At 40.1% G+C, this 26,453-nt stretch overlaps 1 long non-coding RNA gene across 1 annotated transcript; it reads left to right on the top strand.

The window, feature by feature from the left end:
• Nucleotides 1-504: 504 nt before the first annotated feature.
• Nucleotides 505-3,949, top strand: LOC133208863 (uncharacterized). The gene is made up of 3 exons (XR_009724526.1): nucleotides 505-2,123; nucleotides 2,199-2,358; nucleotides 2,955-3,949. It is a non-coding gene; the product is annotated as an uncharacterized LOC133208863 (long non-coding RNA).
• Nucleotides 3,950-26,453: the final 22,504 nt, after the last annotated feature.

The following is a 26,453-nucleotide window of genomic DNA, read 5'->3' as shown; positions in this document are numbered from 1 at the left end:
CGGAGAAGGGCACGTTAATGAGGCATGACCCAAAAGGAGGCATTTTGTCCTCATTCCTAGGGCTTACATGTCTTGTGCCACCGAGTTAAGGTGGAGGTTAGCTGACTTATTTTATGCGGTGTGAATAGGTGTGGCAGAAAATGGTACAGAGAAAGAATCAGGGCAGAGAACAAAGAAGGACTTGGATTGTACGTAAAATACAGAAAGAAAAAAAAGTTACTGAGGGAAGAAGAGTGGATATCCTCGGCAAACACAAAGGTAGTTGACACTTTGGCACAGGATCATCTTAATCCATAATACAGTTTTCATCTATTTGCTTGGAAGAGCAGTTATCATCCCATCAGAGACGTTTACAACTCCCTGTTCTGTTTTCCCGCCCATCAGCCATGGTATCAGCAAGGTTTTTACATGAAAATGGTAACAATGGCAAAATCGCTCCTGGGCAAGGCAGTCTTTTTTGCATCTTCTGTCTTCCCCCCCCCCCCCTTCTGTTTACCACAATAGTTTTGGTCGATTTGTTTTGACGTTTGAAGAGTGAGGGGTTATTTTGGGAAGATGGCCCATCAGTGTTGTGCTGGCCTTGTATGGGGAAAAGTTCTGAAGAAGGACACCGTTGAGGTGTTTCCTAAAAATGTGCTGATGGGATTGCTGTGATGTTCTCTGGATATGCATTCCACGGCAAGTCTTCCACAGCTGAAAATCCTTTGTTCCCATTTTTCATGTGATTTATTTGCATTCTTGTGATTTATTTTGGTCTGAAGGACTGCAAGTGCCTTTCATGTTCATAGATCGAATGGTGATTTGGAGCAGAGTGGAATGAACTTTTGGAGCGTAGGGATGGGTACTCAGGCATGGGCAAGGTGGTTCTGTTCCCAATAACAGTGTTAAAACCTTTTCTCTTTACAGGTATGGTTCCTGAGCTACCATTAACATTCAGGTGGTGATTTTGTAATTTTTGCGTAGAGATCCTTTGGTGGAAAATGCTGGTACTTATTTATTATGCATATGAAAAATAGAGCACAAAAGGAATAAGGTGCTTGTAGGACCGTGCTGTAGATCTGCCAGGCTAATATTACAGCTGCCTTTGCAGGAAGGCTATCTTGGTGTATTATCTATCAGCACCACGCAAACAAAACATTATCACATGGGTACAGAAGTTTGCTTTGTAAGCAGGTAAATCATTGAAATCATCCAAATACGAAGTTTTATCTCTCCTTCATTCTTTCTTCAAGTGTTCATACATGTATGAATGTCTGTGTATCTTTGCCCTTGTGCCAGTCATTTTGAGCACAAACACTGCTGGTAGCAGCAGCAGTTGTATCTCACGAGGCCAACACTGTAATTAGTGAGATTTGAGGCATAAATACTGAGACAAATTTAAGTTTCTAATATCAGAAATGAAGATCCAGTCTTTGTTCAAAAAGGGGATGAGGGGTGGCAGTACTTTAAAGCTTCACAGTCTGACACTGGAAAGGAATTCACAATGTATTTTTAGAGTGTTATAAAAATCTCTTACATAATGCTCATTAATTCTTAGGTTTTAGGGAAGAGCACTGGGCTTTGTGTATAAGAGTGTTGACCAGCTAAGCCACTGAAAGGGTCTGGTTTGGGCTGGATTTTTTTTTTTCTTTTAACTTCTTGGATGCAAAAAGCTGCAATTACTCAATTATTACGGGGTTTTGCTTTTGTTTGGGAGTGCATGAATATTTTTCTGGAAACTGTGTCTTATTTTTGGAAGTCTTTATCGCTTTAAAACATATGTTATATCACCCTGTCTGAGATACAGGATAGCTACAAACTGGGTGGGGTTTTCTTTTTTTCCCCTCCCTCTTACTGCAGTTAGTTACGTTATGGATTAACGTTTAGGAATATCTGCAGTGAAACATTACTTGTGTAGCTGTGTAAGACTTACTTAAGCAATTTAACTTATGTTACAGGATCATGACTTTCCTCATAGTAATGCATGCAATTACTATATAGTTCTTCCTATCCTGTTGATTTTCAGAATCATCAATTAGTCTTAACTGCCAGGTCCTCACACAGCTCTTAACAAAGGGCTATTCAGCAAATTAAGTCGGTTAAATGATACTCCCTAATTTTAATTCTAGTTATATATAGTTATCGTTGTGTAGCTGTAAGGATATTTTTTTTTTTTTTTTTTTTACAAGATATCATGGGAAAGAGACACTTTTGTTTAGTCTTTTTGAACAGACACGTGACCAAGGCAGCTTTGAAGCCTTTCTGAAGAGTCCTTCTTGCTTCCGTAGGATGTTAAATCTTTCTGTGGAGTTTCCAGCTATGCACTTCATTCTACAGAGTTTAACTTTTGTGCCATACCAATAAGTAAAAATTGCTCAGGTGAGTGCAGTTAGTCCTAAATTGTTACTGGAGATTCTACATGGGTCACAAGTGCAAACCAAAATCTTCATTTATACTTTATTTTACAGTTGACAGTTGGGAGAAAATGAAAGTAATTATAGCTCAATGGCAGGGAGGGAGGATCCTTATAGGTCCCTTCTGATTTGAGATAGCCTATGAATTCTGTGGTTCTGAGGCTCAAAAGCTGATTAATAACCTGTTTGTCTCCCAGGTTTCCTGCCAGCAAGGGCTCTCTATTTCCCTGTGTGATACCTTGTTTCTGCAGTTTTCCTGGAAGGAGGCTCTGACACCACAGAGAGCCAGCACTGCTCTGCAGTGTTTGGTTGCCTGCATTTGCTAAAGGACACTTGTCCTGTGAGATGCAGAGCAGCTCACTGAAGGGAGCTGGGGACACCTTGCAGCAGGGAGCTTCAGGATAGGGAAGAGGCACTGCTGTTCTCTGAAACCAGCTGGAAGAATCTGCAGTCTCCTACAGTTCCTGCAGTAGCAGTCTGTCCTTGCTTTCTCGCTGTCTTTTTCCCATGAAACCTAAGTTATAGCCCTAGTTCCCACTTGCACTTTCCTTTTTTTTCCAGCAACAACCACAATTTCTTCCTGTCTGTGAAGAGGAAGCAAGGATGCTTTGCAGCCTCCTGTCACCCATTTATTTCATCCACAAAGGAAACAGGGAGAAGCTGAAGATAATTCAGCTTAGAAATAATACTTGGTAAGACTGAATATTTCCTTAGCTTATTGCTCTCATTGGCAGTATGTTTGCTCACACTTTTAAGTACTCTGGCTTCCAGTTTGTGTTCACATGCAATTCAGAGTGTCAGAAATCATCTGTAAAGGGCACACAGTGACACACAGTCTAAGTCTTTCTTAGTTCATACAGTGGAAAAATACATGTTTATAAGTACTGGTTTTCTCTGTATTAACTCTAACTATTTCATTCTCTGGTGTCTTATATGGTTTCAGATCTGCTTGATATTATTTCCACCAAAGAGGCTTTCACAACATCTTGCTCGCTAGCTCTCACACACAGAAGCTCATGTGCTGGCTAAAGGTTGAACTCATGTTGCCTTTCATGTAGAAAAGCTCAGATACAGTCTCCCTCTTCTCCCCAGCCACATATTTTCTCTTACAGAACTGGAATTGCCACTCTTCCTTTTGTCAAATTTGCTTGATAATTGGGTAATGGGTTAAAATTATGACTGACAATCACATAAACACTCACAGCATGTGGGATTGCCCTCATTTCTTTGGTTGGCATGGCTAAAACTGGTCATTTTAAACTATCTGAGTGAAACTATATGTTACCAGACAACCCAGCCTGTGGAAAAAAAAAATTAAAAAGCCTCAATTACTAATCATTTGAAGGACAGCTGAAAGTCACCATTGCTGGTTCACTGATGTGTCACATCAGGAATGTGATTCTTTTTGCTGTATGTGCCAATAACTTGAAGAAAAAGAGCTTGAAAGCTGGAGATGCAGGTGGATGTGAGGCCAAATTAGACCCCGATCCTACACAAAACTCCACACGGGGAGATTGATTTTCCTTGGCACTTTCAGCATATAGTGCTATGTAAAACTGAAAAAAAAAAAACCAAAACAAAACAGAACACCACCAACCCCTTCCCCCCCAAAAAAAAAACCCAGCCAAAACCAGCCCACACAGATCACATTAGCAGAATCAAAATTGCTTTTATTTTCAGGGTCACCACACTCAGCAATATGTTACAGAAAAAGGATGAACCCAGTATGGAGTTGCTGATAATTCCTGAGTTGGTTTGACATATGCAGAATGCTGTTGACTTCAACAGGCTTATTTAGCACATTTGTTTCTTTTGGGTTTAGGATAAGTAAAAAAAGTAATTTCGTGAGGCTATACTGATAAGGTTGCCTATGCGGACTGTAGGCCTGGAGTTGCAAGGCTTGAGTTGCACAGGTAGAGCAGCAAAAAGATTTCCGCTTTAGCCAGGAGTTAACTGTGATTGGGGTAAATAACCTCTTCAGAACTACTCTCAGGACTTTTACATTTATTAAATTCTGTTCAGGAAAAGGAAAAAAAAATAGTTTCCCAAAGCAAGCAGTAGCACTCAAGGTAAAGATCTGGGAAAATAAATGTCCAAAGCTATCACGCTGTGACAGCTCTGGAAAACCTTTACACAGTTTTATAAAACAAACACATCTGATGTTGTATTCTCTGGGTACGTCTTTACATTAGAAGTTCATACTTAACACAAAAGGTGAGTAAAAATGGTTCTCTTGCTCCAAATGTTTGCTGAGCCCATATTGGTGAATTAAGTATCATTCCAGTGGTGTAACGTATCAGTCAGGCTCTATCAACACTTTCAGATGTACAGCAGTTTTGTGGAACTTTTCTGCTGCCTTTAATGTGTATAACTGAGGGGAGGTGGAGATCATTTCAACCTGTGCTGTAGGCTTAATATTCAAAGGAGCTACTTTCTCTGGATCTCAAGAATTGTAGAAAATAAAAATTGTCTGGGGGCTTGCTCTTGTTTTCAAGAAGTATGAAACATTCCAGTGGGCTGATAGCTAAGTGTTATTTCATTTGCTTTCAACACCAATATTTGAGCTTCTTCAGTTTTTATGAACTATTTGAAGTTTTCATGTTCAGTTAGAAATAGATATATTGAAAACTGTTAAAATTTCACCATTTTGGCCCTGGAACCCACAGAGAGGGTGGTGAGGATTAAAAACACATACCAAATCAAAGTTATGCAGGATCTGACTGATTAGCAGCTGGCCAATAGCAGTGTTGACAGTAAGAAAGGAAACCACACTTACTAATACTCATTCATTACTTTCTACTTATGTATGCTGTGTTCCTCTTAAATGTCCAAGAGACCACAGGTTCATAAAGGAAAAAAAAAAATTACAGGAATATAACTCACAGAACCATTCCAAAATTCCAGTATAATAACAAGGAAAATTGATTTAAAGTGCTTCATAGGATATGGAGCCACGAAAAGTAAGATAATGCTGCTTGTTTCTCACACAGGCTTTCACTGAACCAAGAGTAGATGGCACTTTCTGGGTTTCAAGTGATACATACTGCAGCAATTAGTTTGTCAGTATCCTTTGTTTTTTCACCAGTAACTGGGGAGATACTAAGAACTGCACCAAATTCAGTCCCTTTTACAACTGTTACAGGCATTATTACATCAGAGGGACCCAATTACAACTTTTTAATTCTGGGTTCTTCATAGGTAAAGCAGGGGTATAGGCAGTGTCACAGCACCGAGTATGCACTCGTTTGGGAGGGAAGCCCTTTGAGTCTAAATACCTTCTGTGGTATAATACTGCTGAGGGATTGTGAAGATAATTTGCTACTTCGATTCATCTTTGATTCAATATCTCTTGGTTTCTATTATGAATGGGTAAAAAATTAAAATGCAAGCATTGTGTAATGTTAACACGTGAATAGTGTTTTAGAGATTTGGTCTGGGTTTGTGCAGCAGATTGTTTCGTGAGACAGAGCCCTTCACAGAAACCAGACTATTTTACTTGTATTCTTTGGAATTTGCATTTATAAAAGCTACTCATGTTTACACACACACACACATGATATTGTTCATGTATATTGTTCATCTGGTAAGGAAGAAAAAAAAAAAGAAATTGATACCAGTCTGCATATGTGTTCAAAAGCTTAGTGAATTCATCAGGCTCTGCTGTGGATCAAATTTCATGAATCTGCAATAAAAAAATATATCCTTTTTTACCTTGTCTTTGAGTGTTCTGGGGTGAGTTTGTAAGGTTTGAATTACTAGGTAATCACCAAGAAGTCTCCTTTTCATGAGGCTGCAGCTGGGAAATGGACAGTTTAATATTGATGGAAAGAACAAACTCTCCTTCTCCCTTCTTTCCTTTTTCTTCTCTACACTTCTGATTAATCGTTTTCTTCTCTAAGGTGCCTATCCTGAAATCGCCTTTGTGGAAGTCCAAAATGAGCTACAAAGCAAGAGTAGAGCCCAGTTTTTCAAAATCCCATTTATTGACTTCAGTGAGTGTCATATGACACAAAGTTACAAATATTCAAGAAAGAAAAATCCAGTTCATTGACATATCCACAATTATTATTCAACTAAGAAACTAATTTTACATGAATCTGCAGGCTTCTGAAATATTTATGGAATACTCTGCCATCGCCATGCCAGGGGAAAGTATGGAAATAATCAGTTCTGGCTTCTAAAAGAAGGAAAATATTAAACCTTCATTTAAAATGAATAGACACAAAGATTGAACTCTAGTAGGAGTAAACAGCACAGTGTCTAGTATGGTGTAGACATGTACACACCTGTGCTGTCTGCCCAGCATGTCTTTAAAGATGCCATTGTTTAATGGTATTGCCTAGGAAGGTTTCTGGATAACACACCTTCCACTGCTGTTCACTCCTAGATCCATTTTGGCCCTTTCAAACAAGTTGAGCAAGAAATTGAAGTTAATTGCTGAAGTTTAGCACATGACAAATTTTTAGATTAAGGACATGTTCTTTCTTATTTAAACCAACTGCTGGAAATCCACTGTGATGAATGAGAAAGGACAACCTCAGTGCAGAGTCTCCAGGGACTGCTAGGTCTAAGGCAAACATTAAATTAACCCTCTTCCGGCTTTCTAGTCCAAAGGAACTCTTTGCATGTAAGGAGATGTGAGATCCTGTTCGGAGACTGCAGAATTCATGGGACTGGACTGAACTAAGAGCTCCAAAAGGTTTTCCACTTCTCTGTTTCTGGATGACATATTTGAGTAAAAACCTTTGCTGATGACTTCTCTGCTGGTTTCTTGAGTTACACTTCCCATGTCTAAGTCTGGTGGGAGCTGAACTGAACAAGGTTTTCTGACCTCTTGCTTTGACCTGTGAGAGATTTGTTTATGCAGGCAGACTGGTTCTCATGGTTGAAGCCACTCGCTTTTTCCCTATGTGGTCTTTCTGTCCAATGAAGGGTGGTACTGTGGGTCTGTGAGGAGCATCATGTTGTGGTCTGAGCAGCTGGAAGAGGGGAGGTTACAAAATGAAGTCCCGAATAAGGGAACAGAGATGCCCTAGGGCTGTATTAGAAATAGTGGCTTCTCCCATCTGTTCTCTCCTCTTAAGTTCTCCACATACTGAGTGCTGGCAGTCTGGCTAGCATGGTAGTTTCCTGGGATATCTGAATTTAACGGGAATTGTGCTATTTAAAAGATAAGTATTTTACTGGTTTTCATACCCAAGATCAAAAATGGCCCAGATTCATGACGCTTACCTGACCTATGATGGCCTTTTCCCCCTGGTGATTTAAAAGTGGACTTGAGAAGCAGAGATGTTTTCATTTCTTCAGTTTCTTTTTATTTTTCTTTCCTTTTTTTCCCCTCTTCATTCTCTTCCACACTTAAAAAAACCCTGCAAATACCCAAAACATTCTTTCAGCAGCATGATACGTGCACATCAGTGCATCCCAAGGTATAGATTTTAGCAAGGAAGGAAAATGTGCATTTTTTTGTATAACTGTTGCCATTACATAAGAGTGCGGGATAGGAAGGCAGTTCTTAAGATGCTCCTCCCTGGCCTGGAAGGGCATCATATCCGATTAAGACAACTTACTTAATTCCACACATTGGTAAACGAACAGGGATGTGGAAGGGCATGTATATGAAAGAGGAGGACTTTTTAATCTCACAAGCTGGCCTCAGGGGTTTTGGTTCAGAAACAGACAGGAGTTATATAGGATTCCCATAATACAGCTGGTGCACCCATAACTGCGTTGGCTATAATAGAATTTTTTACTGTGCTAGGAATGAAATACCGGGCTCTCATTGTTATCTTTCCTTGTGCAGCTGTAAAGAATTTATTTGTGAGTTTTACAATATCCAGAGGTGGTTCCTTTGTACCCTTTTTCAATAAAGATGAAATGCCAAAAGTTTTTTAGTTTCTTATTACTCTCTTTGCCCAGTACAAAGCCCTTGTAGCAGTCCTGAGACTGACACATCTGTCCTATCGTGAACCTTTTCTGAAAGAGACCATTTTGATTTCCCTGCATAGATGGTCCTTCTAATGCCATTTTTAGTTAGCCCCAATATTGAGTCTTTTCCAGCATCTTGAGTTCAAGGAGCTCATGCCAGACTAGTGAGACTTTTATTAATGGTTCTGAACAGTTATTTTATCGATTCTTGACAAGACTCCGGGTCATACCTTGGATTTTAGGCATTCTGTGTTCAGCGTACTGAAATTTCTTGTGAGCCTGAAGTGTCCCACCTTAGAACGGAAAAAATGTCATACATGAAATGTGGGGATAAAAATGTTTCACTAGAAAAGGATACCTCAATTGCCCAGAATACAGAGGAATCAGGGACCCATTTCATTGCCACATGGTTTCTTGCCCCCTCGTCTCTCTTTGGTGAGACCGCTGATCTTTAAAGAGTTTGGTCCTGTTTTGTCAGTGCCTTAAGTGGAAGCAGGAGAAGGCACTTGAAGTGACTTCCCAAATACTCCAGTTGCCATCATCAGTCAGTGGCGGCTCATGAGAACTGTTCTGGATTTGATACTGCTGTTTGAGCATATTCCATCCTGACAAACATAGTCCTTTTTTAAAAAAATCTGTCAGTATTAAAGGTAACTTTCGTGTTAATGGAAATGACAACTAGCAAAGAAATACACAATAATAAAAAGAGTGTATTTTAGGTTATATTTCTTTTTCTTCCTGCATCGTGATTCCTTAAAAATTAATTGATGTTAAGAAATGCACCTTTTTTTCCACTGAGACTTTTTTTCACTGTCTTTTATGAATCCCCTTTCACCTCCGTAGGTGCTTGTCATGTCTAGGGAAACAGTAAATTTTAAATTCAGATGCAGCAGGTCTGATGATGTTGTCTATTCACAAGTGAGTTTCCCCTTGAAATGAGGATGGACCAAGCATTGCTTCTAAGGAGTAAGGAAATAACAAACTCCAAATTTCTGGAAGGACATGAGGGAAACTGAAGAAAATCTTTCTCTTAACCTTTTATAGTGAATCTACCACACATACATATATCTTCAACGGCTATTACCCAACAATCTCCTTCTCATTCAAGAAGTACTTGGACAGATGGAAGTCAAAACAGTAGGGGACTAACAAACTGTTTCAAGGTTCCCAAATTAGGTCTGCTTAAAAGTAAAAAATGGATTTATAAATGCTAGCATCCAATCAGAGTGTTGCCACTGATTTTCATGGTTCTGGCAGTATCTGGCTCCTAACACAAATACAAATGTCGTGATTTGTTTTCTATCCTTTCTGATGTCAATGTAAACAGTCTTTTGAATGGATTTGGATATTTCTCTGTGTGAATATGAAGCCTAACTCAACAGTATTGTGTTAGTTTATGAGAAGCAGAAGGGGAATGTGACAAATTTAGTGACATTGTCCAAGCTATCTGAAACACAGAAAATGTCTTACATAATGAAAAGCATATTAGAGTTTAAAACATGTTATATATTCATTGTCTAAGTGTACACTAGAATCCAACTGTCTGAAGATTTGAGCTGAAAATGACCAAGCCAAACCAAAAGGCATAGAAATAGTCAACATGATTTATACAATTCACTATCTAAATCTTCCGAAGCTATTAGAATGTTTCTTGATGATCCTGTCTTTTCTCTGAAGATGCATGAGAGAAGTCAGTTCTTATAGGAACGAGTGCAATACTCTGAGAAGGCAAGATTCCCCCATTCTTTCCTGTTCTTTTAAGAATAATCTGATGCATTTTTCCCTGAATATATATCTGTATCTTTGGTCTTGTCTCGCAATTATTTGAATTCAGTCATCTGCATTTCCCAAGGAAGTCTTACATTCAGGCCCACATTAGCAATAGAGTATCTGTACAGCTTACAAATTATTAATAGAATTTGACAGAAGGCCCTTAAGCCCATTTTTTAACCAACATACTGTAAAATTTTCAGGAGTTATTTTTCAGGAACAGTTAAGGCAAACAGATGAATGATAAGCAGGTTTCATATGTAAATCCTGCCTAGTTTGCTCTTCCAGGTGCTGCATGTGGTATGAGAATGCAGGGGTATGTGTGCCTCACAATGAGGGATGCTCTAGCATACCACAGGCAGCGTACAAGCCTTGATTTTGAAGTCTGATCACTCTGTGCTCAGCTAACAACATTGTTTACCACAAAAGGTTCAGCAAAAACTACTGCTAAAATTGCTCAGTGGTCAGTTGTGTTTCTCAAAATTAATTTCCAGGCTGAGCAGCTGCCTGCTGTGAGGAGGTTTATGCTAGGTAGACTGCCACAAGATGCCCAAGACCTTGCCAAGACAAGATGACAAAGACCTATTCTAAGCAACACATTTTAGAATATGCACTTGCTTAGGCACATTATTATTATTATAAATGTCTTGAAGTTATTTTCTAAGTCTTTGTCACCGTAGAAATAATTACACAATTACTTACCAGTTTTTCCAAAGAAGGACTGATTGTGTACCTCGGTACAGATACAATGGCTCTCCAAGGTATTAAAGAATTACTTGACTGCAAATAAGATACTATCTCTTCACTGTGCAGGACCTCGCAGGAAAGGAGCAGCTGCCAACCAGGCTGACCGAACACATTTGGGGCTATTGGGTGACAAAAAGCTATCCATGACCTGGCTTCAGTGTGCGCCTGAGCCCATGTGCTGGGCTGCATCCCCACAGTGTGAGCAGCAAGTTGAGGGAGGGGATTCTCCCCCTCTGCTGCGCTCTGCGGAGAACCCTCTGCAGTCCTGCATCCACCTCTGGGGCAACAACACAGGAGGGACATGGAGCTGTTGGAGAGATTCCAGAGGAGGCCATGGAGATGCTGTGAGGGCTGTAGCAGCTCTGCTCTGGAGACAGGCTGAGAGAACTGGGCTGGTTCAGCCTGGAGAAGAGAAGGCTCCTTAAGGGGAGACCTCAGAGCAGCTGCCAGTGCCTAAAGGGGCTATAAGAAATCTGGAGAGGGGCTTTGGACAAGGGCCTGTAGGGACAGGACAAGGGGAATGGCTTTAACCTGACAGAGGGGAGATTGAGATGAGATATTTGGCAGAAGTTCTTCCCTGTGAGGGTGCTGAGGCCCTGGCACAGGTTGCCCAAAGAAGCTGCGGCTATTTATGCTACATATATATATAAAACCATAAATGCTATAACATTAGCACCTGGACGTTTTTCTTTGCTTCTCTTCTGAAGTTACCTAATTTCTTATTTTTTTTTCTGAGACTGGTCCTTCAGAATGTGAAATCACAGCAGAGTATTTTGTGTTATGGTGCAGTGCCTCTTTTCCTTCCCAAAGAGGAACAAATTGGTCTTAGGATACTTTGTTGTTGTGGTTTAAACACCTCTATCTCCTTTATTTAACCTGGTAGATAGTCATCCTTTTAGGGACTCCTACCCCTTTCCTGAAAAGGTGGGCAGGTTTTACTTTTGTCCCCCAGGACTCTTTGAACAAGAGAATCTCAATCTTTTCCCTCAGATGCCAGCATCACTGATGTCCAGGAAAGTGGCACATGACACACAGCATGACACCAAGCCCGTCCCACATGACAGAGTGGTTGCACATTTACTGGTGACATCCGGAGATACAGTTCATAGAACCACAGAATCACAGACTGATTGGGTTGGAAGGGACCTTAAAACTCATCCAGTTCCAACCCCTGCCACAGGAAGGGACGTCTTTCCCTAGACCAGTTTGCTCCAAGCCCCATCCAGCCTGGCCTTGAACACTGCCAGGGATGGGGCAGCCACAGCTTCTCTGGGCAACCTGTGCCAGGGCCTCACCAGCCTCACAATAAAGAACTTAATCCCTATATCCAACCTGAACTTTCCCTGTTTAAGTCTGAACCCATTCCCCTTTTCCTGTCACTACAGTCCCTGATGAAGAGTCCCTCTCCAGCACCCTTGTAGGCCCTCTTCAGGTACTGGAAGGCTGCTATGAGGTCTCCATCAGTTTCACCTTGCAGGAAGTACTACTGAAAGATGCATTGAAGCATCCTGTATGTTTTGACTGTGCAAAAGTTTAGTTGTATCACCTAGTCAGGGCAGGTTTGGCCATGCAAGCTACCAATTTGTTTATCTCTATTCAACAGTTAATCTTTCTTTAAATAGTGGAAGCTTAAATCTGAAATCCACTGGTTTCCTAGGACCTTTTAAGTCAGCTTTCAAAGGCAGTCTTTTATTGCTGGGTTATAAACCCCTGTACAGAAGGAAAGCTTTAAGTCTGAATATTAAAGTGTTTAAAGTTTTTAAAGTTCCTGTTTGGATTGTGAACCTATTATTAAAGCAGGATGGAAACGAGTTTGCAGTCTGCCTTTTACGCAGAGCATCCGTACTGCCAGAGTCCAAAATGAAGTCACTTTTTTGGATTAGGCGCCGACCACAGAAGTCTTAGAAATGCCACTTGTAATTAAAAACATTGTGCCTGGATCCTTCTGTCTTTATCGAGCTTAAATGGCCACTGAAAGCAATATAAGTTGAGACTGAGGAACAACAGGAAGCTCATGTCCTCTGTTTTCTAATATATGTAACTGTTTATGGATGCTTGGAAAGCTTTGTACATTTTGTATGTTTCAACAATATAATAGATGCAATTTCCTCTGACTTTGATAGTGATTATAATAACAGTTAGTGCTCTGTGAGGCCAAGCAGAGCCACCTTTCCTTGTCCCCTTCTCCATCCCATATGAGATTGACTGTCAACCCTTCAGGGCACACAAATCTGTGAGCTGTTGTTGCAGATTTCTTTGGGTTTTTTTATTTTTCAGTTTTATCTGTTGTATTTCTACTGATGCTTTGTCTGCTTTATGGATCAGAGACTTTCATCTAGCTGCCTGGAGGAGCTTAGCACAATGCAGCCCTGATCCTGCCTGAGCTATCACAGTATCAATACTAATTGCACAGCATTTTAATTCATCAAAATGCTATGTGAACTGGATGGGCTGTATTCAGGAAAGGATGTCTGCAGGCACCTGAACACGGGCTTGGTTGGAATTGAAGCACTAAGCAGAATCCTGTGGTCAAAAACATACCCTTCCAGCTGCTGGCAGCTGTAGGCCCATTGGCTTGTTCCTTTTTGACTCAGCATTTGACTCAACACATACCAGTTGGACATCTCTAACTTCCACTGCACTTTGGAAGCTGCACACCTTTCTGTTCAAGTTCCCTCCTCTGCCCCTGGTACATATTCTCAGGATGTATTACATAGGATCAGAGCCTTCCAATAATAAAGCTCTGGACACATTTTTTCAACATACGACAGGGACAGAAGAGACTCAGCTAGCTGGAAGATAGGGCCATCTCCCCGTCTCTCCAGAAATACATGCCAGATTCCAGGAGGATTAAGTAGAAAAGATGAATATGGCCACGCAGAGTAGTGATCACAGCATTTACCTTGCTCTCAGGGAATTTTGTTTTGTACTATCCTACAGCACCATCAGGCAAGAAGGAAGAATGTCTGTGGGCACAGCTCAAAACACAAGAGTTCCCCACGTTTGCTGACTGCAGTGTAGAGGTATCTCGAGGTATCTCCCCAGTCAGCAACTTGGTGGCCATTTAGGGGTCTACATTTCACTCAGCAGCCCCTGGGCTCACAAGGGGTCCCAGGCTCCCCTCCTGCCTGGAGATGGAGCTTAAAAGCATTTTGTTTAATTGTGTTTTGTTTTTTCCCTGGCACAAGTAGTCTCAGTATCAGTGAATTCTTTGCAACCACATCTTTTCAGAGGATCCCCATTTTACCATAAATCATCTGTGCCCAAGTTTAAATGCTTTCTGATGAGGACTCCCAGATGTGCTGAATTTGCATGAAGTTATTTAGTGCACTTAGTAGACCACAAAACAGAGGAGAAGTGCCAACAGCTAAGTAACCCATGTAACCCCCTCCTTTTAACTGTATTCATTCTATCATTTACCAATGCAGCAGAAGTACTGCAGCCAGCTGTCAGGAAAGGCTTGAGGGTCAAGTATAGCATCCAGACATCCAGTCCTGGAGCTGCTCAAGTGACTAGGAACAGGGAAATCACCCACTGTCCTGCAGCACACTAATCTATAATGCTTCACAGTTGAGCAGCAACCTTTGTTTTTTGTATTCTTTTCTTAAAATGCATCTATAAATCTGAGTGTCGTGCTCCTCATCAAGTTACCTAGCTGCCATATTTCTAGGTAGTTCACGGAATCCCAACCTTCAAACAAGAGTAAAGTATTGGGTAAGAGACTATAATGATTTCTGATCCAGTGCTGGCCAAAAAGGTTTGCGGATCATCTTCAGTTCCTGACAGCAGTGGTGATGTTTAGAAATATTACAGCCTGCAACAGGGGTGGAAGGGCTATGAATAGTACTGGTATCATACAGTGCAATTCCGGTTTTGTCAGTGAATCAGCAGTATTCAGAGAGCTGTAAATGGCTGTAATTCTTGCTCTGTGCCTGCTGACAGTGCAGGATGGTGTGCTGGGCGTTCATGGGCACTGTTGAGCCAGAGCTGTGTTGGAAGGCCTCTGGATTGCTGCCATCAGAGCCAGGGTCAAGAAATATTCCTCTGTGAAGTAAAATCCAACATGAGCATTGTGGTTAAAGGCTCTGCCTCGCCAGTGTAGGTGTTACACTAGATAACAGCTTGGCAAAACAAATGGCAGGTTACCCTGCAAGTAAGGCCCTCTCCTTTTTTGTTTGCTTCAAGATGGCATGTATGTCAGTCAAAAGTGTTTTAACTGAATGTGAAAGTTTGCCTCTTCTCTTTTGGAATGGAGACAGGGCACTAAAAGCAGGGGGTTAACTGGGGCCCCGTGGTCTCTAGGTACATAAGGGAAAGAATCAAGAGGGAATTCTGTATGTTAATGAGCTGGTTTGGTTAATAAAAACTGAACATATTTGACACATATAACATTTTAAATATCCCTTAAAATAGTTTACTGGCAAACTTAAAGCCATAGGTATTTCTGCACTGAGCCATGGAATTGTGAAGGAGTTCTCTCATGACGTTCTGCACATAGAAAATGCCAAGAAAGGCAAAAAGGACAGCTTTAGATATGGGAAAAAATGGAAGAATCCTGCACATGCTGATAATTCTTGATGCATGCACTTATGCTGGCAAACACATGCACGCATGCACACTCTTTGTGCAAAGCCATTTCATGACGGAGGAGTAGAATAAGATGAAATTAGGAGCAGAGCAGATTTCAAATGCAGCAGCTATGAGAGGACAGTGAGAGGAAAATACAGAAAGTCAAGGACACTGCCAGGTATGATGCTGAGATATGAGATCATAGAATCATACAGTGGTTAGGGTTAGAAAGGAGCATAAGAACATCAAGTTCCACACCTCACAGTAGACTATGGCACCCAAGCCCCTTCCAACCTGCCCTTGAACACTGCCAGGGATGGAGCATTCAGAACTTCTCTGGGCAACCTGTGCCAGTGCCTCACCACCCCATGCTGTTCTTCCCAAGAAAGCTACCAAAGGTACCTACCAGCAAAGCTGCCAGCAGCCAACACTTGGTCAAGGGGAAGAACAATCAATTTCTCTTCCCACAACTATTAACGTGCAAACAAACACTTCTCCATGGGATAGAAGCATTGCATGTGGCATTGTGACAGGACTAAAGACTGCAGTCTGATGGTTATAATGTTTACTATCATCAAACGTGAGCTTCGATGAAACCATGGCTCCCTGCACCACATTACCATAAGGGGGTTGAAGAAAAACTTGAGATTCACTGATAAATTATGGCCCATATATCCTGCTACAAACACCGCCTTAGCATTTGAAATGCATGACAGAAAACTGTCCTAAATGATCACTGACCTTCAAACAGAAGGGGGAAGAAAGCCAGACCCAAGTTGATAATACCTTCTCTGAAGCAAAAAACCCTGTGTTTAACTGTATTCTCATGAAAAATCACCTGTACCACAAGAGGATAAATTTGGAGCATTCTCAGTTTCAGAGTGAACATTTTATATAAACACATGAAGCAGTATAGGAAAAATACAGTGTTCTCCACAGCAGTAATGCTCAGTGAGCTAAAAACACAGACTGGGCCAGATCTTAGCTATAATTCCCAATGCAACCTATTCTCAAGTGCAAAGCCTCCTGAGAGATTCCTTACATAACAGGAAATTGTGGATAATCACATAAAATACATCAAAGCCATTTCAGATATTTCTAACACAAGTAGTATATACTAAATGTTAAAGGCGGGGGGGGGGCCCCCCCAACAACAACCCTAAACCTGTGCATATTAGCATTTAGGTTTTTATTTTGTAAGGGTTGGAATATTTCTTCCATGAACAGGGTTTACAAATTCGCTGGGGTGTGGAGTTCTGACCAGTCTTCTGTGTGTTACTTTCAGATTGTATGATCTCAACAGGAGAGCACAGAAAGGGAACAGACATAGCAGATCAGAAGCAGTCAGGGAACATTAACTGCCTACATGCATAATTTTTAGTACGGTGACCTGGTGGACATTTTGCAAGGATTTCAAAATACTACAGCATGCAAGGAACAGGAAGAGTGAAACCTTCCTCAAGCCCTTTTGTGTTTCCATACACATGCTAACAAATAGAAAAAGACAATAATATAAACAGGTTTTAATTCCTAACAGCCTCTCAGGTTTCAGCAGGGATTTTCAAGGGAGAATAACTGAGTGCTTTGAAAATAGGAGAAGACTGCAGCAATACATAAAACCAAATTTGATGTTATATCAGTGTATCCCATACCGGAATAACTACATCAACCCCAAAATGCAAAAGCAAGGGACCTTCACAACCAGCACTGTGGGTCCATCCGTCAGTCTCTGTACCTGTGTCTGTTGATTTTCTATGCTACGGAAGTATATTATGCTAACTTGAATGTGCAAAAAGGAGAATTTAAATTTATCGAGCAGGTTTATTTTGACGTTGTACAAATGTGTTGAATGCTGCATGCTAACGTTGTTGGAGTGCTAGGTCAGAGTCAGGGATTGTACATTATGCAGTTTTAAAACACACTGAAATTAATGGAGCACAATCCACAGATCCATGGTTTTATACCAGCCTGTCTCAGTCTAAGGTCAAACGAGAAAAGTTTCCTGACAAGAGCTATAGACCTGTCTCTCTTCTTGCTCTGCTGCTGACTTAGCTGGTTAGCTAAATAAATGTAATATAACACCTAAAACTCCACAAAAGAAAAAAAAAATCTCCAAATTTAGGTTAAAACCAAAAAAAGTTATGGTAACATAAGTGTCTCTAAGTTTTGCAATAATCCTCCAGTACTTTTTGCATCCCAAAAGGCTCCAGATGTGACCAGCCACTGCAAAATGGCAAGTTGTTTATCAGCATTCAAGCTGCAAACTGGCACCTGTAATTTCACTCTCACTTTGAACCATCAGAATTAAGATATCCAGAAAACTCTACTAAGACAGGTTTCTGTGTATTAATACATAAGCATTTATAGTAAAATGCCCTGTCTGTCAACCTCAAGATAGGGGACACAGCATCTGATGCTTCCCCCTGCTCAGCTGCGTGTATGCAGCATGATCCAAGTGTTTCTCTCTGCTGGGTGTTAAGGGTATCTGTATCAAGCAAAAGAGAGAAAATGGATATAAACCAGTTACTGGCAGTGCTGTTTTTAAACACATTGTTATTTTCCACCCTTATCTTTCCTGCCATTTTAAGCTATGAGGACCACAGACAGCAGAGTGATGAGGCTTGCTACTGCGCATCCATGGGCTGGCTGTGGCAATGCTCGTGCCATATACATACATATGTATATAAATGATGACGAGACCCCACAAACTTCACGTGCACGAATAATTTCTACCACTGATGCTGGATCCCTTTGGAGAGATAATGGGGTCCCCAGCACTTGCAATCACCAACAGATTGCAGAGTGGGGAGAGAAGGTCATGGGGAGCCTGAACGCTTGTGCAGAATTCGAATATTCCATGGTTTTGATTGCGTTCCCTTCCTGATCTGATCTATTCACAGCTATGTGTTGTTCTGGGGAGGAAAGCTCCCTCCTGACTACTTCTTTCTGAAAATGAGTGCCACCTTTTCCATTTTTACAGGTGATGAATTCTGCTGCTGATAGAAGCTACAAAATAAGCCATGCTGTACCCCAGGGGCAGATGTATTTTCAGAAAGTCACCTCCTTGTTTGTGAGAAGCACCTGCCAATTAATATGCTTAAAAATATCACTGGAGTTATGTAAGAGCTTTAAAAATTCTTCTGCTCCTTGACTCTGCAGCACTTCACCTATTACTTAAAGTAATCAAGCTTTGATGTGCTTTAAGATAAACTCAAAACCGAACAGCCCTAGCTTAACATACGCAAGAAACCCTTAAATTCTTCTTCTTGTGCATAATCATTCAAACCTGTCCATGTGATGTGCAGCCTGATCTTGCACTAATGATCTTGCTGTAAGTGGCAATCTGTGTCCCTGATCAGGCTGCCCTCAACCATGGTGCTGGTGTTACTGGCCACACCATGATTCCCCATTAATGACGTAAAGTGTATGTAACACTGTTTGCAGTTCATAGGCATTCGGATGGCAATGGGTGAATGAACTCCAGGCTCAGTGTATCAAATCAGCTGCCCAGGGCTGTTCTGATGTCCCATCATTCTGCTTTTCTAATCATTTTCTAAGAGAAGACTTCATGGAAATGACTCTTCGGCAGCAAGTTCTGTCAAAGATCTTCCTTGGAGATCGTTTTGAGGGTGAGAGGAGAATCTTTTCATGTGATGTGGTTCTCTACTAGGAGTTACACATACACCCGAGCTCCAGAGAGCATAAGGGCACAGTAAACTTGCTGCTTATGGCACTTGCTGGTTTGTGCTGTAAAATGCAGTGTGTAATACAAATATTGAGTCCTTCATAGCTACTCTTTTGTATACAGTGTGTTTGAAGCAATAAGGGTTTTCTGGCTTAAACTGGTGGAAGATACTGAAAGGGATACATGTTATTTTTTTTTTTTTTCAGGAACTAATTCAGGGCACTGAAGTTAATGAGAATTTTCCTTCTGTGAGCTTTGGATCAGGCTTTAAGGCTAAGAGTTCAAAATAAATAGAGAAATAAATATCCTGCACACACACCTTCTCATTCATGACCCATTCAGAGATTTGTAGGGCTGGACCTCTGGTGCAGGAGGACCTATTTCTGTACTACAGGTACTCCAGGAAAGCACCAAGAGCTGGTAAGCGCCTACCCTTTCTGTAGTGTTGCAACTTCAGTAAAACCCAAGTATATGGGTTTTGACTGATGACTTCATTCTCTCATCAGAAAGATATGCGAGTAAGAATTGTTGTCTATCTTGTAAAAACAGCGCTACACTTGTACATGCATGTGTAGAGCTGTTAAAAGATTTTACAAGATACATGGGAATGTGTGCCTGCTTATCTAAGGAAAGAACTGAGCTCAACATTAACAGCAAAAAAATCCACCCTCTTGCTGAGACCTTGCCCGCCAAGTTTTAGCTGTGCGTTCTCTGTTTGAGGCACATACTCCCACATCCTGCAGTGAGAGGTGAACACACTCTTTAATTTAGAGTGAAGATTTAGGAGCAAATTCTACTTTCATTTACATCATTAAAATCCTAATGAGGCTGTAAATCAAGGTAAGAATATGGTTGAGGTCGATAGGGTTGGATGCATTTAAATGACTGTAGAATTTGTCCATTTTAGGAGGAAATATAAACCAGACTAGCCGGAGAAGAGCTCTGACACAAATACTAGTGCTGAGAGAGAAAAGATTTCACATTCCGAACAGGGTAAGAACAGCCCTCAATTTTGGGTCTGAATGGTTTGCTTCTTCCTGAAAAGAGGTAATAGTGAAAAAGTTTACTGTCCTCAGCCTCAATAGCCAATAACAAATATGTTAAACCAGCCAAACAATAAGTTGCAAAAGGTTGAAATACAGGTTTTCGCTGAAATATCCTTGATAGGGTGGTAATTAGAACTACATCTCTGTATGTCAGGGTTTACTATTTTCTTTCAACTATTAAAAAAACTTCATGTATTTCCCAAAATATATCAACACAACTGCATTTTCCATCATTCCTAGGTTTGGGTTGTTTGGTTGGGATTTTTTTTTTGTCTGTAGGCTTCGGTGTTTCAAATATTATATAATGTGGGATGATCTATCAATACACATTCTATTCACTGAGACCTTTGGTTATACATGGACAGTGAATTTGTTCTTGAGCTGAAACTGCAGTACGTTTAATTACACCTAAATGCAGTCTGAAGTTGCTTTTTATTCTGCATTATTCCTCAAGAGAAAAAAACCCAAAACCCAAATCAACAAACAAAACAACACCAAAACCACCATGCAGTTGGTAGTGTTTTCTGCATATGTACTTACTGCTTAATAGTTTTGCAGGTAGTGCAAAAAAGGTAGGATGGTGGTGTGCACCCAAGCAGCTGCCGTTTCATGAGCTGTTGTATGCTATCAGCCTTCCTTTCTCTCCCTGGCTGGCTTTTATTTTGTGATTAGCAGTTTTCCATTATATTTGAAGTCTTAATTAATGTTGTTTTGTAGTTTTTCAGTATAAGAGAGCACAATTCTGAAGCTGAAGAAGGCAGCCCATCTGATACGCCCTGTCCACAGCACTGGTTTGAATGAAAGCCTCCACCAAGCACACAGCCTATGGAGTCAACCTCTCAGCTAAGCTGCAGCCAAATTGTTTTTGTATTCCTTATAAAGACATGCAGTACTTGCCAGGAAATACAAGAAAATAACATGAACCACTAAAACAGTAGTTGTTGTTATTGGAAATTATTAAAACAAACAGTAATATAATCATATATAAACTTTAATATTAGCATTCTAGAGCAAAATTATTTCTGATAATGAGTAGAAGCATAGTATCAAGGAACATTTTGTCTTACAAATAGTATTAATATGATCTGATGCAAGTGGTGAGATTGCCAAATATAATTTTGCTGACACAAGACATGTAATGAGAATCTGTGGAACACGGCATATAAACCCATTGTCTTCTGAGCAAAGCTCACGTCTTCAAACTGCACAGCAGCAAATCTATGATTCAATTGTGAAGCTCTTTCCTTACAGGCAGCATTAATTCCATACACTACCGATGTTAATTATGTTTCTATGAGAGAGACACAAACTTGATTATTTTTTTTTTTCTAAAATGTGAAGGAAGAGGTTGTAAAAAACCAAGACAAGATTCTATGTAAGATTTCAAACCTGCCAAGAGAAGTTGTAGATAAATAATTACATTTAAGCAGACTTGAAAATTGAAATTATTGGATTTTTTTCCTTTGTTATGTATGTCATGATCCCAGTTCAAAATTATCTGTTTCCTTTAAAAAAATGTGCAGTTCCTGGTTTAGTGTATTCTTTGGTGTACCTAACAATATCACAACACATCCCAACACTTGAAATACAGATTTTAAGACTGGCTTATGCAAAAGGCAGCACTGAAGGGAATCAGAGTCACAGAACCATTTAGGTTGGAAAAGACCTTTAAGATCATCAAGTCCAACCATAAACCTAATGAAAAGGTCTGAGGATTTATGCTATATTGTTGAAAGTACTTAATACCTAAATTCTTGAGAGCCAAGTAGGTGACCTGCAGTGCCCTCTTGGAACTTGCTATGTAACCCAGGAGTTAGCAATTCCTAATTAAATGTAAAACCATGGGTGCAGAAACATACTTTCCAATTTAATGCTTTAATAATAAAACATACATTAAAACTTGTAAAGCTTATAGTTAGATTCCTAGTGAAAACATTCAGTCTAAAATAACCATTAGATTTTTAAAACATTTGCTTAAAATGTGCTATTGCTGTGAACAGTCCTCATAGTAAATCCATTAGCCAAAATATTCACTAAAAGCAAACAAAGGAGCACAGACATAACCAAACCAAACTCAACTTTCTGTCTTAGTTTACACTTCTGAGAGCATTTTTTGAAACATGTTTCCAGCTCTTTCTGAGTCCCTCTGTGATAGGCACTGAATCTTTCAAAACAACTAAGCACCGTTCTTGACAGAATTGGAAAACACATAAATATACCTTTGCACCCAAACAACGAGAAAGGAACTTTTATAGCAATAGAATGATGTAAGGTGGCAAAGTCAAGCACTAAACAGCCAGGAAGAGCTGGTGTGGCTCTTGCCCATGAAACTTGAGTTACCACCCATATGCATCACTACCCTTGCTGATGCAGTTCTTAAAGGACATTGTCGTGGTTTAACCTCAACCAGACAGCTTGTTACCCATTCCCCCCCCTTCTTGCCCTCCCCCTACTCCTGGAGGGACGGAGAGGAGAATCAGAAAGAATGCAACTCCCACGGGCTGAGATAAGAACAGTTTAGTAACTAAGGTATAACACAAATCACTACTGCTACCACCAATAATAGTAATGATAAAGGAAATAACAAGGGAAGAGAATACAACACCCCATCACCAGGCAACCGATAACTCGCTCCCCCCAGCCCGACCAAGCACCGACCGATACCTCCTCCAACCCTGCAGTCCACTCTCACCCCCTTCCGGGTCACTCCCAGTTACATCCTGGGCATGACGTGCTGTGGTATGGAATACCTCTTTGGTCAGTTTGGGTCAGGTGTCCTGTCCCTGCTTCCTCCCGGCTTCCTTCCTCCCTGGCAGAGCATGAGGCCCACAAGTCCTTGGCCAAACCAAAACATCATTGGTTTTCAGCTCTGTTCCCAGCTGAAAGTCAAAACACAGCACTGCACCAGCTACCAAGAAAGAGAAAAATGACTGCTACTGCTGAACCCAGGACAGACATGTACTTAGGCTACTTTTTTTTTTTAAAGACCATCTGTCTTTTTATTCAACCTCATTTTTCAATATGTGGCCACAGCCTTATGTAGAGCATAGTACCCTTTTTTGACCTGGACTATTAACTTTCTCCTAGGTTTGCCTATGATTGTCATGTTTCTAACATCTAATTTTCAGAATGGCAATGAAAATAATAAGGATGCAAACCGAGGTAAAGAGAAGATGAAAATGAACACATTTTGGTGCCCAGATTGAGAATGTCCATGTTCTTTCTTCTGACCAATTACCATTTTATTGTTCTGTATGCTCATTTACATTAAAAGCTTAAACCCTACTTAGCTGTAACCATTGGTACCTGAAACCAAACTGCATTTTCAATCCCAACCCCTTTTTTTGGCTGCTTTCTATACTAGAGATGTCGACAGTAGAAGGGCATAAATCCCCCCCCCTAAAGTTATCTAAGCTGGTCTGCTTCTGGGTGTACCTGGAGACACATGTCTTGTCAATGCAGGCAATTTAGCTATCACAGCCCTGTCAAGACCAGCAGTCTAAATATCCCTTCACCTGACTTCACTTGTATATTTAGTACATTAGAAATTGGCATGACTGACCAAACCTGTGGTCAAAGCCTCAGGAAGGTGTTCTTAGCCACCAGTCTGCCATTTTGTATAACAGGGAAGACACTAAGGAGACTGTAAGGAGGCTGGGATTTTACACACCAAAACCTTCCCATTAACAGTGCAATTTGATGCTGAAAGATGACAACATTAAGGACTTTGATGCCTGAGGGAGGACACCTGTACTAACAGGTTGCCTCCTAGTGCCATGCTAAGTTAGTGACTGAGAAGGCAAAACACCAAATCAACAGTATCAATGCAGATATTTTACAGAGTCCCACATTTAATTAAGGAGTTAATTTGTTATAAAATTTAATGCGTGCTTTTAAGAGTAGATCATAATTTTAAAGTAAAGAGTAAAAATTATCTTAAATCCATTAAAAAAAAAAAAATCAAAAAGACTATTTGTCCACCCCCAAAAAGGTTGCTTCTGGTTTCTATTGTGACTATCATGACTAAGGTTTCTATCATGAGAAACACGTTGTTTTAAAGTTTGTAGCAGGGACATTCTGCATAATTTTTTCTACTTCAAACTTTAATTTAGCTCAATCAACACTTTATCTTTTCGTGTAATAAACTGTTACTGTCTCTTTACATATATCATATATATGATGAAAAAGGAAAAAAACAAACCAAACCAAAACTCCAAAATATTTGTCCTACGTCCTTTTCATTTTCTTTTGGGGATGTCTTTTGGAACCACAGCTCCATCTTCTTCCCAGAGATGATATACATAATCTGTACTTCTCCATGCTTGCTTGACAGAAGTAAATCAATTTTTTTAATCTCCCACCCTCCAGATCTTTCAGTAAGAACAGTCAAGTGAATTTCACACCTCATACAATTGCAAAGGAATTACAGCCACATTGACAACACTTGAGTCAGTTTGCTTCCAGGGTAATGTATTGTTGGTAAGAAGTAAAATTTACAGTATATAAAATGTATCTTTGAAAATGAAATACAGCAGCGTAAGGGAATATTACCTGTATTTCACTTTAAACATTCATGTGAGAAAACAGATGACAATCCCCAATGTAGTATCTAGTAGCTGTAGACAAAGGAGACAGAATTGCTCTGTGCATGGCTCAATGTACTGCGCAGGTATCAAACGCGAATATGTGCACAGATCAAAGGGGGCACAATGCAAGTCATAATTTATCCAACACTCACCTCAGTTTACACAAAGATCCCCCTGACCTCATGCAGACTTATCTGCAGCACTCCACTTGCCAGCTGTAAGGAGAAAAGCACCATAAGTTAAAAACATCAAAGTATGCTTCTGTGGTGCCCCAGATTACAGAGCCTACTGTGGAAACGGCACAAGCCTCCTCGTGGAGCCTGTTCAGCTTATGGAGAAGGAGCATGCAGCTCTCCAGCAGGAGAGGAGGAGGGAGCCCCGAGGAAAAAAAAAGGCAGGAATGTTATATATTAAAAACCTAAGTGAGGTAACCTGCAGAAACTGCTCAGGTAGCTTCTTTCACTCGATCTGCTCATCTATCAAAATTCCTTTAAGATCTTGTAGAAGTGACACAGAATTGTACTTCTTGCACAAACAGCAGCAAAAAGGTCTGAGGATGAGTAACACAGATGAAGCAGCACTTTTGCAACCAGTGTAATTACACTCTGGTCTTGTCCTTCACAGATTAAACCTCTTTGCAACTGCAAGAAGCAATAGGAACCTTGAGTATCCTTGGGAATTAATGTTTATATTTGGAAGGTCAACCCCATCACAGTTTCAAACTGAAAATGGGGAACGAATTCCTAAGGTTCAGCTGTTTAAAAAAACCTTCAATAAAACTGTCCAGAAGGAAAAGTTTTACTTGTTCCCACAGGATTCATTATTTCCCAAATAAATGCAACATGGCATTTGAATATGTTTATATTGTGACTTCACAAGTTTTTGTTATATATTTGAAATATAATAGTATTCAGTAACAGTTGATGGCAGAGTTCTTTTTAAAATGGATAATACTGACAGCAGTCAGACATATGACATGCTTAATTTGAGTAAGTTTATGATTCACTTGCATTACAGAAATTGTATTTTGCTGTCATTATAAAAATTACATTATTGAAGTACTGCACGATTTTAATACAAATTATCTTTTCACAGGAAGAAAAAAAAAATATCTGTGTGGTCAATTACACCGTATTAAAATCCAAACCACCATTTTCGTATTAAATTGCAAACATTTTTTTGTGCATTGTTTCTTCTCTGCAGCCTTACCATTTCATCAGATACAACCTCATAGTTGAGTTTTACAGAACAGGTCTGAATTGCAAAGAATAGATTATTAATATTAGGATCTGTTATGCTAAATATATGTGTTAATAATCTGTGTTCTATTACGCTTATCTTTCTGTGGGTTTTGGCTAGTTTTCAAGGTCCCAAATATCAACGAGTTTTTTAGTAAGCATGGAGTAGGTTACTATATTAGGGATAGAATGGCTAAATGGGTGAAACCGAGAAAATACAGCAGAGTTGTAAATAGTTCCCAGCAGACATGTTGCTGCTTACTCTGCTAAGGCTCAATGAAGCAAAAAGCACCGGGCCAAGAGAAGCAGATTGTTTTATTTGCTTGAATTCATGGGTGGCCCTTACTGCTCTAGGTCAGTTATTAATGAGGAAAAGAAGGTTAATGGAAAAAGGAGGTGCTCACAGTCAAACATTTATCTTTCTGTGGAACCCATGTAATATCAGATAAAAATAGTACTCATGCTGATTACAAAGTGAGATGCTTTTCAAA

The sequence above is a fragment of the Neopsephotus bourkii genome, unplaced genomic scaffold, assembly GCF_033783945.1.
Source record: "Neopsephotus bourkii isolate Nb327-2 ecotype Australia unplaced genomic scaffold, CSIRO-AGI_Nbou_v1 NB_289, whole genome shotgun sequence".
In the NCBI taxonomy this organism is placed as follows: Eukaryota; Metazoa; Chordata; class Aves; order Psittaciformes; family Psittacidae; genus Neopsephotus; species Neopsephotus bourkii.
This window is presented reverse-complemented; position numbering and strand designations above follow the sequence as displayed.